Source organism: Oryzias latipes, chromosome 17 (genome assembly GCF_002234675.1).
Source record: "Oryzias latipes chromosome 17, ASM223467v1".
Lineage (NCBI taxonomy): Eukaryota > Metazoa > Chordata > Actinopteri > Beloniformes > Adrianichthyidae > Oryzias > Oryzias latipes.
This window is the reverse complement of record NC_019875.2, coordinates 9,080,806-9,096,632: the sequence shown is the minus strand read 5'-3', so window position 1 is coordinate 9,096,632 and position 15,827 is coordinate 9,080,806. Positions and strand designations below refer to the sequence as shown.

The 15,827-nt window shown below is 40.8% G+C and overlaps 1 protein-coding gene across 1 annotated transcript in view; it reads right to left on the bottom strand.

The window, feature by feature from the left end:
• Positions 1-2,597, bottom strand: part of basp1 (brain abundant membrane attached signal protein 1) — a 47,900-nt gene extending 45,303 nt beyond the window's left edge. The window contains exon 1 of the mRNA XM_004078753.4: positions 2,325-2,597. The gene's annotated coding sequence lies outside the window, so the exon portion shown is untranslated. The remainder of the gene's footprint in view (positions 1-2,324) is intronic.
• Positions 2,598-15,827: the final 13,230 nt, after the last annotated feature.

Below are 15,827 nucleotides of genomic sequence, written 5' to 3'. Positions count from 1 at the left end.
AATCGTTCACATATTTTACGAAACACCAGTAAAACTGATCACAAAAACCATTTTTCTGGAATGCTAAAGGTTACAGCGTGCTGTTTTGTGGGAGGAACTCTTTCATTTGAACATGTAAAGAAAACCCAACCCTCCCAACCAACCAATCAGGAGGAAGTTTCTCTGCAACCACAGTTGGGATGAACAGGTTTTCTCTTAAATGAAGGAAAAACCCTGAAGAAATGGGTCAGAGGTCAAGCTGATGAGTTGATGCTTTACTGATCGATCAGCAGAAAAGCTGTTTGCTGCTTCTCTCACATCTCACTTTGCTGTATTTCCAGTTGGATCTTTGACTGTATAAGAGACCTGGAGCGAGTGAGTGTGATGTCACAGTAGATGTGAGTAAGCAGCGATTGGGCCGAGTCGTTCTGGAACAACCAATCAGGAGTGAGCTTGTTGGAAGTCCACACCCCTACCACTTAAAATCGGACTACACAAAATCTGTCAAAGGTTTCGAACGTTGGATGTGAAACCACATACTTTTATTGATGCATCTGATTGGTCAGTTTATAACTTAAGTAACTTTTACTACAGAAAAAAAATGTGAAAAAAATTAGGATAAGTTAAAAAAAAAGTGTCACAGCAAGAATGGTTAACAGAATGACTGAGTTATAGGCGTCTATGGCATTTTGGACTTTTGGAACCAGCGGGTACTTCCTGTTTGGAACATGCACATGGAGGGGTCACTCAGTCCGGTTCTCATGTACAGTCATTGATTGGACACAAGACTCCCAGATATAAAAACACCCAGCCTTATTTAAATCGGACAATTTTTAAGAGTTAAATAAAGTCATAAAAGGATCATGATCGCAAAATAGATTAGGTTAAGAATAAAATAGCAGAAAAAATAATAAAAATCAACCAAATGGCATCTTAAAATAATGTCCTAGAAATTTGATCAAATAAAAAATGCTACATTTTTCTAATGAGTCCTCCACTTTATATCATGCAAGGATCAACTCAGCAACAGTTATATGGGTTGAACATTTTCGATTTTAAGGAGCTTAATGCAAAAATGTTCATTTATAACAGCCTTATATAGGCAGACACAGGAATGCACTAATTCACTGAGGTTGTGGGGTGATTTAAAAAAAAAAAGAAATATAGATGTGCAAAAACCAAAGCAGATAATTTCTCACTTTATGGCTCTAACAGAGGAAAAAGCTACAGATGTCAATAAAAAAAGTAAATCTTTTGATTTATATAAAGTATCCTCCATAAATCATTTTAAATGCACCCCCACCGATACGTGCGCGCGTGCACGCACACAATAAATCTGACCAGGTTCATGCAGCGCTTGTGCACCAATTCAAAAAAATTCGCGCGCCAGGAGCATTTTATTATTGCTCATCTTTTTTTTTCATTTTGGAGTAAAATCCAGTTTACACTGAAATGAGCCTCTTCCATCCTGTTTTTTGTTCTCTCCTCCATCATTGATAGTCAAGGTGGCATCTCTCCCATCCACACCCTACAGCCAGTGCGCATGCGCCCCGCGGTGAACAAAGGACCGGACAATGAAGGTGTCGGAGGATGAAGAGGGGGAGAAAGATGAGGGTGGCTGATAAAGTTTGACTCCGCAGTAGGGGGAAAAATCTGTCTATGAGGAAAAGAAAAAAAACATAAATGAGCTCGAGGCGCGGGGCGAGAAAAAGAGGAGGGGAGAATGCACGTGCACCCTCGGTCCTCCATCACACCCCTTTCTCCTCCTCCTCCTCCTCCTCCTCCTCCTCCTCCTCTTGTCATCCCAAACTCCCCTTTTTCCCTCTTGGTTGCAATCGCAGAGAAAACATCAAAAAGAAATGATTAGATGTGAGAAATGACAGCTAGAAGAAGCCGCGTGGACTCAGGCGCGCTCCCGCCTTCTATGGATGAGAATTCTGACAAAACCCCATAAAAAGGGCTCCTCACACCCCCTCATCAGACGGGGAGCGCGCGGAAACTCTCTATCAGTGATCGATGATTGATGACAGCGTGCGTTAGGAAGTCAAAAGTCCTTTTTCTGAGGAAAAAGTGGGGAAAACGTGAGCGCGTGCACGCTAGCGGTACACACCCCTTTGTGAGCACGCGCTCAAAAGGAAAAATGGGTTGTTAAAATAAAATGGTGTTCTTTTTTCACATTTTGAAACCCTTTTAGTTGTTTTTTTTAACCTTAGAACATTTGTCTCGTGCCTCCATTCACGCGCGCGTTATAAACACACCAGCTCAAACAAAAAGAAAAACCTGTGTTTTTTAAAGAAAAGGAAGAAAGCAGTAAGAACATGAATGTAAAGAAGGAGCGCTCTTACCGTGCACACCAATTCCCTGCGCTCGCGCTGCTCTCCTCGCGGTCTCCACTCGCGGTGGCTGCGTTTCCCCCCCTTTTTTTGCGGCTCTTCCGCGCGCGCAGCAGCTCGTGCTTGCTTGACGGTGCGGCTCCGTGCACGCGCGGGCGCTGTGCTAAACACTGTTCCGGCGTGCGTGTTTGAGCGTGTCCGTGATTTCCTGAAGATGCTCGACAGATGCGTGGTGCGTTCAGGGTTTTCACGGCGGCATGTTCCTCTACCAACTCCTACCGAAAATAAATTCCTGGTTTTCAGTTTCATTAAAAAAAATTACACTTGTCATACAAAAAGTCCGGAAGTTGTTTCCCTTCATATTTTTCCGGACATAAACTGAGATCCTGACAGCGCGTTCGTTGCCTTCGCGCGCCCCCTGCCCCCCGCAGCCCGTCACTGGAGGACCTGTTGGTCTGTGATGCTTTGAGAGGAACTTATGAGAGGAAGTCATCTCGACGCCTTATATCCGACGCTACCTACAGATAGACGCTGAAAAAATGTTTCTGCTGCAAAAAAGAAAAGTCGATTTTTATTGTGTTGACATAAGCAGCAGAACAGGAAGCTGAGGTTGGTGTGACTGTAAGATGGAGACCAGAAGAACTGATCCAGCAGCCAGTGCAGAAACCTGATCATGTGTGTGACATGTGTGTTTTACAGTTAGCAGTGCAGAAAATTATCTGCAGGATCTTGATTCTCCAGGCTCGTAAAGCTGGTAATGAACCTCTGCAGGCAACTAAGATGTGACATTTTTTACACCCAAATTATAAAAACGTGGTTTTAAATTTAAAAGTCAATTACTTGTGATTTTCAAGACGTTTCTCATGAATTACAGATAATAATTTAGTTTGGGATTCCAGTTTTTTTCTTGTATGCAGTACCTACAGTTGGTCACTAGATGGCAATGTTTATAAATGAAACTCAATTTTTGCAGCAAGAATAGCCCTGAATGGCTTGAGTCTCCCCTTTTCATGAAACCTTTATAATGTCAATGTTTGTGGTTTCATAGTTTTAAATAATCTATAATTAAATTTATAATAATGGAGGTAGACGAAGATAACTTTACAAATAAAACCTAAAATAATTCTAGAGAAAGCCATTCATTCACCTTTTTTCTGAAGCTGCTTAATCCTTTTTGGTGTCATGGGGCTGCTGGAGCCTATCCCAGCTACTGTTGGGCGAAGGTGGGGTTCACACACTCACATGCAGACCTATTTGAATGGACTTAAGTGTTTTTGTCATTTTTAATCATCTTGTTGCATTTTTCTCATGGAGGACGTGTATATGAAGAAAGTAAGATTAAAAATGTAAGTATTTTTATTCAAATTTTGGTGCAGATCAATGCACCAAGGGCTTCCTCTTAACCAGGAAGAGAAACGCTTAAAAAAAATAAACAAGCAACAAATATGAAACTGTGAAATGCTGGACCGTGAGCTAAGACACAGCAAAATGGCAAAAAGTCTGAGGAACAGTCACTCCTGAATACTGTGGCTCACAGGTGGGCTGAATGACAGGTATTAGGAACACCAGGTGGAGAATGGAGAGCATGCAAAGTTTGCCATGACACCCATAGACGTCTATAGAGAAATAAACAGCTGTTTATTAGTTTTATTAGTCAGTATAACCATTGTTGTTCTACTACTCTTTTAAAGGGCCTATATCAAGCAGAACCAACTTTTTTGAGGTTTTGAGTGTATTATAATTTTAATTCTCACAAAAAACAACCCCAAAGTGGGGTCCTAGCCCCCCTGTAGCTCCACCCCTGGTCAAAGATAACATATTACTGTAGAAATGGATTTAGTTTACTCTGATCTTCTTGCTAATCCTAATTTTTTTTCTCATATTTGTTCTGTAGCTCAGGTTCTAAACTGACCAATCAGATGCTTTTATGTGGTTTCACGTCAAACATTTAAAACATTTGGTTGACAGATTCTCTGTAGTCTGCTTTCAGGTGGTAGGGGTGTGGCCTTCCAACGAGCTCACTCCTGATTGGTGAGTGGTCGATCCAGATCGACTCAGCCCACTCGCTGCTCACTCACGTCAACTGGATCCAACATGTTGGCATCCATGTCGCGAAAAAAATGGAGACTGAATTGACTTCATTTGGTTGGAGCCGGAGGAAAACCATTTTCTATGTGTGACATCACACTCACTCGATCCTGTGCTAGTATATTATCCCTTATGCTATCCAAGGCACACTAACGTTGGGAGTGGGGTCCTCTGGAACACACAAGACAGCGCGCTTTTTGAATTATCTTTACTGTTGTCCATGGCATGAAATTCTGTCCACCTTTGTCCAGGGAGGGATAACACATCAGTGTAAGGTGGTGGAAACAAGATAGCACAAATAGAGTCAATTGTGATAATAAAGTATCTATAAGTAGATCATTACTTTTGTTATTAATTTTTTTTTTCTTGTCACTGTGGTTGCTGTAAAAAATCAAATCCTGGTTGCTTTATTGGGCTGCATGCTCCTAAAATCTCAAGAGTTAAAAAAAAAACTTCTTTGAACCATCAAAGTGCCTTTCTGTTCTTTTCCCTCAACTTTTTTTCCAGGAACAGGTATTTGTGCCTTGAAAACGTGCACGTTTGGCTCGGCTGCTCTGTGGGATTAAGGCAGGAAGAAGGTGGGATCAAACAGAGGTCAGTTTGTTCTGGATGATGCTGCACCCTAACCTCGGCCGACCTCAGATGACCTCTGGGCCGCGTTGCTGATAAGTCCTGCATGGAAGCAGAGCCTTCAGATCCTTCAGAGCGTCTACAAACACTGTTTGCCTCAAAGGGTCGGGTCAGTCAAATGGAAATAAAGCTCAGCGAAGGTCGCACAGTTTTAGTGTTGGCCAGAAAAAACACTGACAGGAAGCAGGACTCGGCTGAAGATGAAACAAGATAAAGGTCATTGACTGCTGTTTGTTATAAACTGAACTCTCCAGTGTGAGTACACACTATAACCGTAACTGGGTTTTCTTTGGAGACCCACTACAATGAAAATCATGTTTTTGGAGTTTTTAACACATTCATGTAGTTTTGTTTCTCACGACGGAGGACTTTTATGAATATTAAAAATGTCTTTCTGAGTACTTCCTTATTTAAATTGTTGTGAATGAGGAGCAGAAATCATATGCCCTTTGAAAAAGATTGTATTTGTGGCGTAGAAAATATGGTGGGCGGGTCACAAGCATCATTCTGTACCCGACTTGTGTACGTACGTCTTTGTTTTCCTTGTCTGAACTAGCATCTGGCTCAAAATTTTACGGCTGGATAGCTCCAATTTGGTTGCAGCGGTAATGTTAGGTTGGGGGTGTTAGGGGCTGTAAGCCAGTGTTTCCCAACTCTGGTCCTCAGGGCACAGTGACCTGCATGTGTTCCATGTTGCCCTGCTTAACCCTTGTGCTATCTTAGATGACCCCACCCTTACATTGACGTGTTCTTCCTACCATGACAAAGGTGGATAAAGGTGGAAAGATTTCATGTAATCCATGGACACCAGTGAGGTTCTAAAATCATTGAAGAAAAAAGGTTCAGAGCACTGTTTAGTGGGTCTAAATGACCCAACCCTCAATGTTAACGTGCCTAGGATAGCATTAGGGTTACACACACCCGAGAATGGGAGTCATCAAAGGCAGATGTGCTTGAACAGGGTAGGATTGAAAAAAGGCAGAACAGTGTTCCACAAGCACAAGGTATAGGGAAGACTGTTAAATCTACATCCTGAAAACAACACAGTTTCTTTTTTAGTTGACCTAAAAGTGAAATAGTCATAATTAAAAGACCACCGGGAACGCTTCTATGATAGATGGTAAAGTGGGTCTCCAATCTCTATTTTTTGAAGGTAAAAAGTTTACAAACTGGACAAAAAGCTGTTTGCACTATAGTAATCGCTATCAGGAGACAATTTAACTCTAAAAGTTGTTTGTTTGTTTACTGAAAAACGTCTTTCGCAAAATTGAAGGAACAGTGTTATTTTCGCAGCTCTCCAGGTCCTTTTTGTCGATCACTACCAGGGAGAATCATAGTCTATATCCACCAGATCCAGCCAATCAGCAGCTAGAAGAGCAGAGATTTCTGGAATCAGGCAGCTCATCCAAACAAGGAGCAGAGACCACAGGGCTGTAGGAATCAGCTGAGTGACATTGACAAAGTTTGAGTGACTGCTGTGGCCAAGAGACCGCCTCAAGACTCATGTTGGCTCTTTCACGATCCCACAAGAGGAAGAGAGGCCGAACAGAGACAAAATGGTATCTTAGAAATATCTCAACGAAGCCCTAAATATTAGATAAAAATGCATTGAAGAATAGATAAAAAGTTGTTGGTTATTGTGAGGATTGTGAACTTTGGTTTGTTTTTTGTCTGTTATGTTGTTGGTCATGTTCTGTCTTGAATTACCCCTCAGTCACAAAAGTTTCTGGTTTTCATGTTTCACAGCTCTTTATTTTAGTTTATTATCCTCAGTCTAAAAACAGTCGAAAGTGTCTGGTTTTCAGTTCTTCCTTGTCAGGTCATCTGCTCTGTTCTGTTGAGTCACTTTTTTTGTCTTGCCATGGGTTTTTGTTTTTAAGTTGGTTAAATTTCTAACTTTCTGTCATCAAGCCTAGTGTCCTGCATTTTGGGTCCTTCACCACCAGTTCCAGAGCTGACCACCTTAGACCCAGCAGGTGAATGTCCTCCCAACTCGTTCCTGAGGGGGATGCTTCCTGTTCCTGTGAAGGGTCACGGGGGCCGCTCCACTGCATGTGTCTGTGCCTGTGGAGGGTCATCGGGGCCGCTCTACTTCACGTGTCTAATGCTGTGGAAGGGTCACCAGGTTGCTCTACTTCTTGTGTCTATTCTTGTGGAGGATCACCGGGGCGCTCCACTCTATGTGTCTATTCCTGTGGAGGGTCATCGGGGCCGCTCTACTTCACGTGTCTAATGCTGTGGAAGGGTCACCAGGTTGCTCTACTTCTTGTGTCTATTCTTGGGGAGGATCACCGGGGCGCTCCACTCTATGTGTCTATTCCTGTGGTGGGTCACCGGAGCCGCTCTACTTCACGTGTCTATTCCTGTGGTGGGTCACCGGAGCCGCTCTACTTCATGTGTCTATTCCTGTGGAGGGTCACTCTACTTCATGTGTCTATTCCTGTGGTGGGTCACCGGAGCCGCTCTACTTCACGTGTCTATTCCTGTGGTGGGTCACCGGAGCCGCTCTACTTCACGTGTCTATTCCTGTGGTGGGTCACCGGAGCCGCTCTACTTCACGTGTCTATTCCTGTGGAGGGTCACTCTACTTCATGTGTCTATTCTTGTGGAGGGTCATCGGGGCCGCTCTACTTCACGTGTCTATTGCTGTGGAAGGGTCACCAGGTTGCTCTACTTCTTGTGTCTATTCTTGTGGAGGATCACCGGGGCGCTCCACTCTATGTGTCTATTCCTGTGGTGGGTCACCGGAGCCGCTCTACTTCACGTGTCTATTCCTGTGGTGGGTCACCGGAGCCGCTCTACTTCACGTGTCTATTCCTGTGGTGGGTCACCGGAGCCGCTCTACTTCACGTGTCTATTCCTGTGGTGGGTCACCGGAGCCGCTCTACTTCACGTGTCTATTCCTGTGGAGGGTCACTCTACTTCATGTGTCTATTCTTGTGGAGAATCACCGGGGCGCTCTACTCTATGTGTCTATTTCTGTGGAGGGTCACCGGGGATGCTCAGGGTGAACTCTGGTCTGGTTTTTGTCGGTTAGTTATGTAATGGTTCTTGTCATGCTCTGTTTTGAATTGACCCTCAGTCACACCAGTTTCAGGTCCAGTTAAGTGTCTGGTTTTCCGTTCTTCCTTGTCAGTTCATCTGATCTGTTCTGTTGGGTCAACTTTTTGTCTTGCCATGAGTTTTTGACTCAAAATGTATTGATGTCTAAGTTTCCGTCACCAAGCCTGGTCTCCTTCATTTTGGGTACTTCGCCATTAGTTCTTGACAGTCATCTTAACTTTTTCTTTTTATTATCTTCATCAACTTCACTCCTGAATTATTGAAGATGTTATGTTAACTTCTCCTATCTCATCTTCTTCGAATGCTTCTCCTGTTCATGGTCACAGGGATGCTAGAGCCTTTACAAGATACTGGAGGGTGAAAGTGGGGTACACCCTGGACGGTTTGCCAGTCCACCATAGGACAACATAAAAACAAACAACCACGCACACTCACATTAACACCTGACGGATTTACCAACTGACCATGAAGCACGTTTCAGATTGTGGGAAGAAGCCAAAGGACACAGCTGGGAATTGAAACAGAGTCATCTCGCTGTGCAGCAAAGAAGGCCAAAACACCACCATGCAGCCCATTACGTCAGCAAAAAATCAGTTGTTTCAAAAGATGTAGGTGTTTAGGACAGATAGACCAAATTAACTAAAAAGTTTAAGTTTTTTGCAGCCACCCGTGGGAGGGGCTGAGTCATCTTCCAATGGAGAGAAATATCTATTTTTATCCAGATAGAAAAGTGTTACGGACCAGACCTTATCAACATGACTTGGAAATAACAGTCCATACTTCACAAAAAATGTAGTTGTCACTACAACTAGTGAGTCTCGAGCTTCAAGGTTCAAAGAAAGATGTAAAAAATTATGACATATTTACAGTTATAAATAAGACCAATGTTTTTCCATAATATAATTTTATTTTTACCAATGACAACAAATCATGAAGAAGAACACATCCGCTTGTCATTGCCAGAGTGTCTTTGCCACATTTAAGCCTTGGTTGAGATAAAGAACAGGATCAGGAACAGAAACAATTTAATGGCTGCTTTGAACCGTTAATTTTAAATTTGTTTTTGACAGCTCCGTTCATTTTCAATCGAAGATGTTCAAAACAAGCAGAGATCAAGCGGACCACAAACAACCGTTTTCTTCTCCTTCAGCCTTTTCATTTGCAGCAGCGTTTCCTCACCTTTGACCAAGAGGACTGCAACACAGCCAAAGCTCTTCTGAGGAAGACGAGGCCTGAGGTCACAGGAAGAAAAACGACCGCTTCAAACAACGCAGGTGATTTCAAGACAAGCTTTGAGGCTCGGAGTTCTGCTGATCCGGTGGAGACAAGTCAGGACAGACAGTTTACGCTGTTAAGAAGCTCTGATCTGGCAGCACAGGCTCTCCCAAACATCTGTCATGACCAATTTGACTGAAATAAGTTTTTAATCTGTTTCTCTTTAAAGAATTTTGTTATGTTTTTTATTCCAAGACTTTAGTGTTCGTTAATATGTAACGTGTCCTTTTCTCTTCCGTCCATGGCACAACAAAAGAGCTTGTTGGTGGGTGGTCAAGATTATCATCAACAGTAGGAGGCCGTTAGAGACCCTTTTGACTGAAAATCCCTTTATTTTGCATCTCCTGCCTTTTTCTTTTATTCTGAAGTCCACTGGGGTCCTTCAGAGGGGCCTGGAGTACCAGGGGGGGTTCCAGCTCCTGCTAATGAGGCTTCAGGGTTGCTGAAGGTATTTGGAGGAACAATTTGTCCAGGGGCTGACTCTACCTTTTATAGAGAGTAACTCCAAACTCAAAAGATGTTTCTGGAATCTGCAGATGAAGTCACTGTCTGTGGCGCTTCATCTGGAACAGTTTGGCAGCGGCGGCTGCATATATATGTGAGATCCTCCAGTGCACATGAGGAGTCGTCATAAAGGATTTGCAGTAAACTCTAAAAACTAATACTGCACATTACTTTATTAAAAAAGTGAGTTCAAACTGAGTAGATGCACCTCAAATACTGTGTAAACCACATAGAAAATATTTGCAGAAAGAATTGAAGGAATTGACTTGATCTAACTGAAACCATTCACAGGAGATAACTTAAAAAATGAGCTGACTATCAAGAAAATCTATTTAACACTTTAAAAAGTAATACTGCACATTATTTAATTAATTAAGTGAAGCATTTTTACACTTTAAAATATTGAGTAAATATACAAGCTCTTAAATCAGACAAAACACATGATTATTGAGTAAATTTGCTTAATATTTTCAATTCCATTTGCAATGAAGTCATTTGGCACCTCACTCATACTTGGTGATGACAGAGGCGTGGTGCCAGTTTGCACCTATGGTCCCTCTGGCCATCACAGGGACATTCGTTCCCACTCACACACCAGTGGAGCCACCTCGGAGGCAGAGAGGGTGAAGTGTCTAGCCCAAGGACACAACAACAATTGACTGAGGAGAGCTGGGATTGAACTCCCGACCCATGGTCATTGGACAACCTGCTCAGCCACTGCTGCCCAAATTAAATCATCTACCGGTACTTTCCTTAAGTGGTTATTTCTGCTGATGAAAAGCTCATTCTGAACACAGAGTGAATGCTCGAACTTATCTACACAACATGCCAGCATACATCAACCTAGAGGACAAGGTTCGGCCGGTACTTGTTGAGTCCGATGAGTTGGCGACTGTAAAAGTCATGATGGCCTAAAACTTTAAAGCTTTCCACGGGTGCTCCCACCTGGCGTGAGAATGGATTATGACTCTAGTCCCAAACCTGTCTCCAAAAAACGTCAAACAACATATTGAAATTATACAAAATATTCCAAGTGGCATAACCTGTAAAATAATTCTATTAGTAACATAAAGTAGCTGCTGCAATGTTAATACAATTCTATTCAATTCAATGTTATTTATAAACAATATTTAAAAACCTCAGTTAGCCAAAGTTCTGTACAGCATTAAACAGGAGAAATTCCAGACTGACATATAAAAACCAAAATAAATCAATTTTAGTGTTATTAATATAAAACATTACATAAAACATAACTATACAATTATAAAAGCAATTAAAACAACAACTTGTAATTTAGAATATTTAGAACTCAAATACAGAAATATATCATAATAAAATAAAATAAAAGCCAAAAATATAGCCAATAAGATAAAAGTAAACGTTAATCAGACAGGAAATTAACAAGCTAATGTAGTTTATGTTCGTGATAATCATATTTCTGAATTGATATTTTATGCTCACGCTTAGTTTCTTAAACTATGGAGGCTAATGCCAACATTACTTACCGTAGTATCAGGTTGACAGTTCTGTTCGAGGACCCGCCCATCCCGCTGTCAGTCAATCTGTCTCTGTCTCTGTCTGATGTGACTTCTGCTTGTTTGATTTAGATTATTTAAGTTTAGGTGGATTTCTAACAAAGTTGAGTTAAATTCTATAATAATTACAATTTTTTTTAACTAATTTAAGTTTGTAGTTCATTCTAAAAAAAGTTACTGAAAATTATATTTCAAATGAAAACATTTTAAATGATTCATTTTGTTACTTGAACATTTGTTTATTTTGAACACATCAACTTATTTATCACATGTTCATTTTACACAAATGCTCTTTTGTTGCAGGGAACTCAAATAGTCTTCACGCCGATATTCACCAATTTTATTATGAATTCATAACCATGTTTTTCTGCACCCTTGAAATGTTTCTTTTGGAGTGTATGTACCCTTACCTCCCTCTAGGTCAGGGGTGTCAAACATACGGCCCTCCCAGATGGTTTAATCTGGCCCAGTCATGAAGAGTAAAAATTATAAGGATGTTTTTAAAAAAAAAAACACGGACGTTTGCAGTTCATTCCTGCGGCGAGTTTTGATTTTTGTTTCACTTTAGACCATCAAGCTGAAAAACTATTCAATTTTTCCAGAGGCAAAGAAATCTTTGACATGCAACAAACATTTTATATATATACCGTGTATGTATATATATATATATATATATATATATATATATATATATATATATATATATATAGCATACCATGCACGTTTTTTTTAAACTTTAGAAAGAAAGAAAGTCCCACTATCTGTCACACACCTAGGTGTGTGAAATTTATTCTCTGCATTTGACCCATCCCCTGGGGGAGCAGTGAGCTGCAGACGAGCCGCACCCGAGAGTAAGCCACGTTAGGAGTCTCTCCCAAGGACCCGCACAGGGTGATGTTAATTGCTCCATTACCATTGTTCATTCCCCACCAGGAATCGAATCCTGGATTCCTGCGTGGCAGCCCTTTACCTCACCAACCGAGCCAGCCAGCCGCTTGGTCTGCATGGTCCACCTTAAAGTGTATAATAATGTTCATTCCTCACGAAAACAAAGCCCCAAAGCGGTATTTAAATGCACACTGTGCACATCAATCTTTGCAAAAGTTTGAATGTTGTTTGTCTTCGTTGGCAAAATGCAGGCACGCCGCCACGTCTGACTCTAGGTTGACGTCAGGAAATGAGCGGCACCCACAAGGAGCAAAAGGCGGTGCCTCAGAGATCAAGTCGTCTGACTTCCAGGCAGGAAAATGAGCTATAAAAATAACTGATATTTAATAAAAACGTTTTCTTTTGTGTGCAAAGGTAATACACCATCATATACATTGAAATAGTTTACAGTAATATAAAAGGGTTCAGAATAGCATGGTATAGGCCCTTTAATTAGATTTATTTTAATTAGTTTACCTCCATAATGTGTATTTTTTCTGTGGTGGGACGATTAACATATTAATTTATTTTTTTTGGTTAGTTCTTCTGCAAAACTCATTTTTTACAGGCCTACATCACACATCTAAAATTTTAATTAAAAATATAATTGAAATAAACACCATTGCAATAGGAGTCTAAAATGAACTTTAAATAAACAGAATTCCTGCAGAACAAGTTTTAGTTGTCAAATAAATTAGTATAAATGAATCTAAATCTTAAAACGTTGAATGTTTGCAAAAACTGACATTTATTTTTGATTATGAAAAAGGTGAGGAATGACAACTTGAAACAAACAGAGGATTTTGTATGTTTTTTTTTTTTTGGTCTGTTGTAATTTAGAGACTTTGTTAGGAAACAGCAGATTAAAAAACTTTTGGAAGAATCTATTGGTGATCAGTTGGACATAGCGCTGCAGTGGTTAACATATTGCATGTAACATTTAAAATTGCACACATAGCCGTGGGGAGAAATGAACAATGGTGGCATTCCGTCCAGCATTGATGGTGCAATAGTTGAAATGAGGACACGAACTGAATATTTTGCCTCTTGTAACCCTTGTACTATCCTAGGCACTTTTACATTGGGAGTTGGGTCATCTAGACCCACTAGACAGTGCCCTGAACCTTTTTTCCTTCAATGATTTGTGATCTTCACTGGTGTCCATGGATTACATGAAATCTTTCCACCTTTATCCACCTTTATCATGGTAGGGAGAACACATCAATGTAAGGGTGGGGTCATCTAAGATAGCACAAGGGTTAATAACAGGTTAAATTTAATAACAGAGTTAATCAAAGGAATGTTTGGTTTCAACGTATTCTATTCTTACTCTGCAAAAACAACAAGCAACTCCAAAATGAGTTTTAATCTTTGGACATGAATGGAGACAAACATGAACTTAGATGGAAACTCAGCACGCCGGGTAAAGCTCAGGATGAGGCGTGCAGATGGGAGCCTCACGCTAATGGTAGCTTTCCCGGCTCAGCACCAACATGTCAGCACCTCAGTTTTTGACACAAAAGGCCAGGGGCGGAGCAGCAATCCAGCTAATGTGAGTTTTAAAGAAGAGGTGGAGCTCATAGATTGAGGCTAAATGCAGTTTGGCCCCAATTATTTAATCTTAAATACAGATGAAGCATGGCTGACGGGGGAATGATACACACAGGGGTTGCACACCTGAGACAAACACTGACATTGGTGAAACTTCGCACATGCTCAGAACCAGACAAAAAGTGCATGTCAGTGGAAAGGAGACCTCCCTCTTAAAAAGTGCATCACCTGCAAATGCCACAGAGACAAAAGCTTTGAAACCTATCATTTCCTCTCAAATACACACTGAGGGTGAAGGTCAGAGGGCAGCTGGCTGCTCTGCTGATCTCCTTCAGGTCGAGCACTGAGTGCTGAAGACTGCAAGGGGAGGTCAGGGTCCAAAGCATCAGGGGTCAAACGTCTAATTGCACGGCAATGAATGAAGTCACACACACATGGATACACACACAAACACACACAAATAACTAGCTACAAAGAAGTTAGTGCAAGTAAGTAGTCTAAAACTAGCATGTTAATGTTTAACCATATAACTAAATAATAGATAATAAACGAAAAAAACATTTTTAATAAACATCTTGGCTTATAGTTTGACATAACTTTGCTGCTTTAGTTGTCTTACAATAGTCACAGAGTGCATGATTTAACATTTAAAAATGAAATACACTTTTTCCAACACAAAACCATCTTTTGCTCCTGATCTTAATATCATGTTTAACTTTTTTGATACACTCAGTGATATATTTACCGATTTTCAGCTTTTTTTATTTTTATTTTTCAATTAACAAACACATTAGCTGTTTGTGCCACCTTTCGAAAAACCTTTAAGCACAAAGTCAAAGTTGTGGAGATTGAATGTACTTTTTTGAGTTAGGATACAACTTTAGATGTTGTAGATTTTAAAGGTATTTAATGTATATTAGATTTACAAGTAGAAAAAAATATTATTATTTTTTTTAACTTGTCCTGTCCAACAGCTGAGCACACAGAGAGGAGCTAAAGGCCTCTTGTGTTGGACATATTTTAGAGTTACAACAGGGGGTTCTGGATTTTCTAACACACTAGGTGTTTATTTGTATAAACTCCTTTTGTAATTTAGGCTAAAGTCTATTTATATTGATTACATTTGTCTCCTTTTTTTTTTTTCGGACCGGACTGAAAAGAAGAAGCAGAGGAAAGAAGCGATGTTGGAGACAGGGGGTAAGGGCACAGAAGAAAGGGGGAAAAGGGGATTTAAGGAAATCTGGAGGAGGATTAGAGATGTGGTGGTGGTGGGGGGGTACAATCGTTAATCAACAAGACGTGTGTCCACGCACATATACTCAAATGTTACAAACGTACCTGTTGGCTCCAAAAATCTTCATGTACAATCATGTCAACATGTACTCAACACAACCACCGTTCATGCACATGTGTATACAAACCAACACAAAGCAAGAGAGCAAGGTTTTTGCCTTGTTTTTTTCTACCTGTGTCCTTTTTTAATTAGAAACTATATATTAAGCTTTTATGACTCTTTATTTTTTATGTATTTTATCAGTATAAACAAGTATTTAGCATCTTCTATTACAGTCCTTAGTACGACAGAGTTTTATGGCCACACAAATATTGCGAGATTTAAAGTCGTAAATTTACAAACTGAGAAATTGAATTTTAAGCTTAATTTCCTTTCCCATGGTTATGAGAAAAATGCCGGAAGAACATGTTAAAAACATCAGAAACAGCATTTGCATTGGAGTGCGCATGTGCGTCTGTTTTATCTATTCCTTGACCGTTATAGCAGGTTTATTTTAATGAAGAATCTGAGTGGAATTGATGTATTTCTGTCATGTTCGGGAGCTTCAGACCTCCACATGGTGACAGCAGGAGGAGTAAGTGAGACGGCATCAGAGGAGGAGGAGGAGGAGGAGGAGGAACGGGGGCAGGGGGCGGAGCTTGGGCAGCA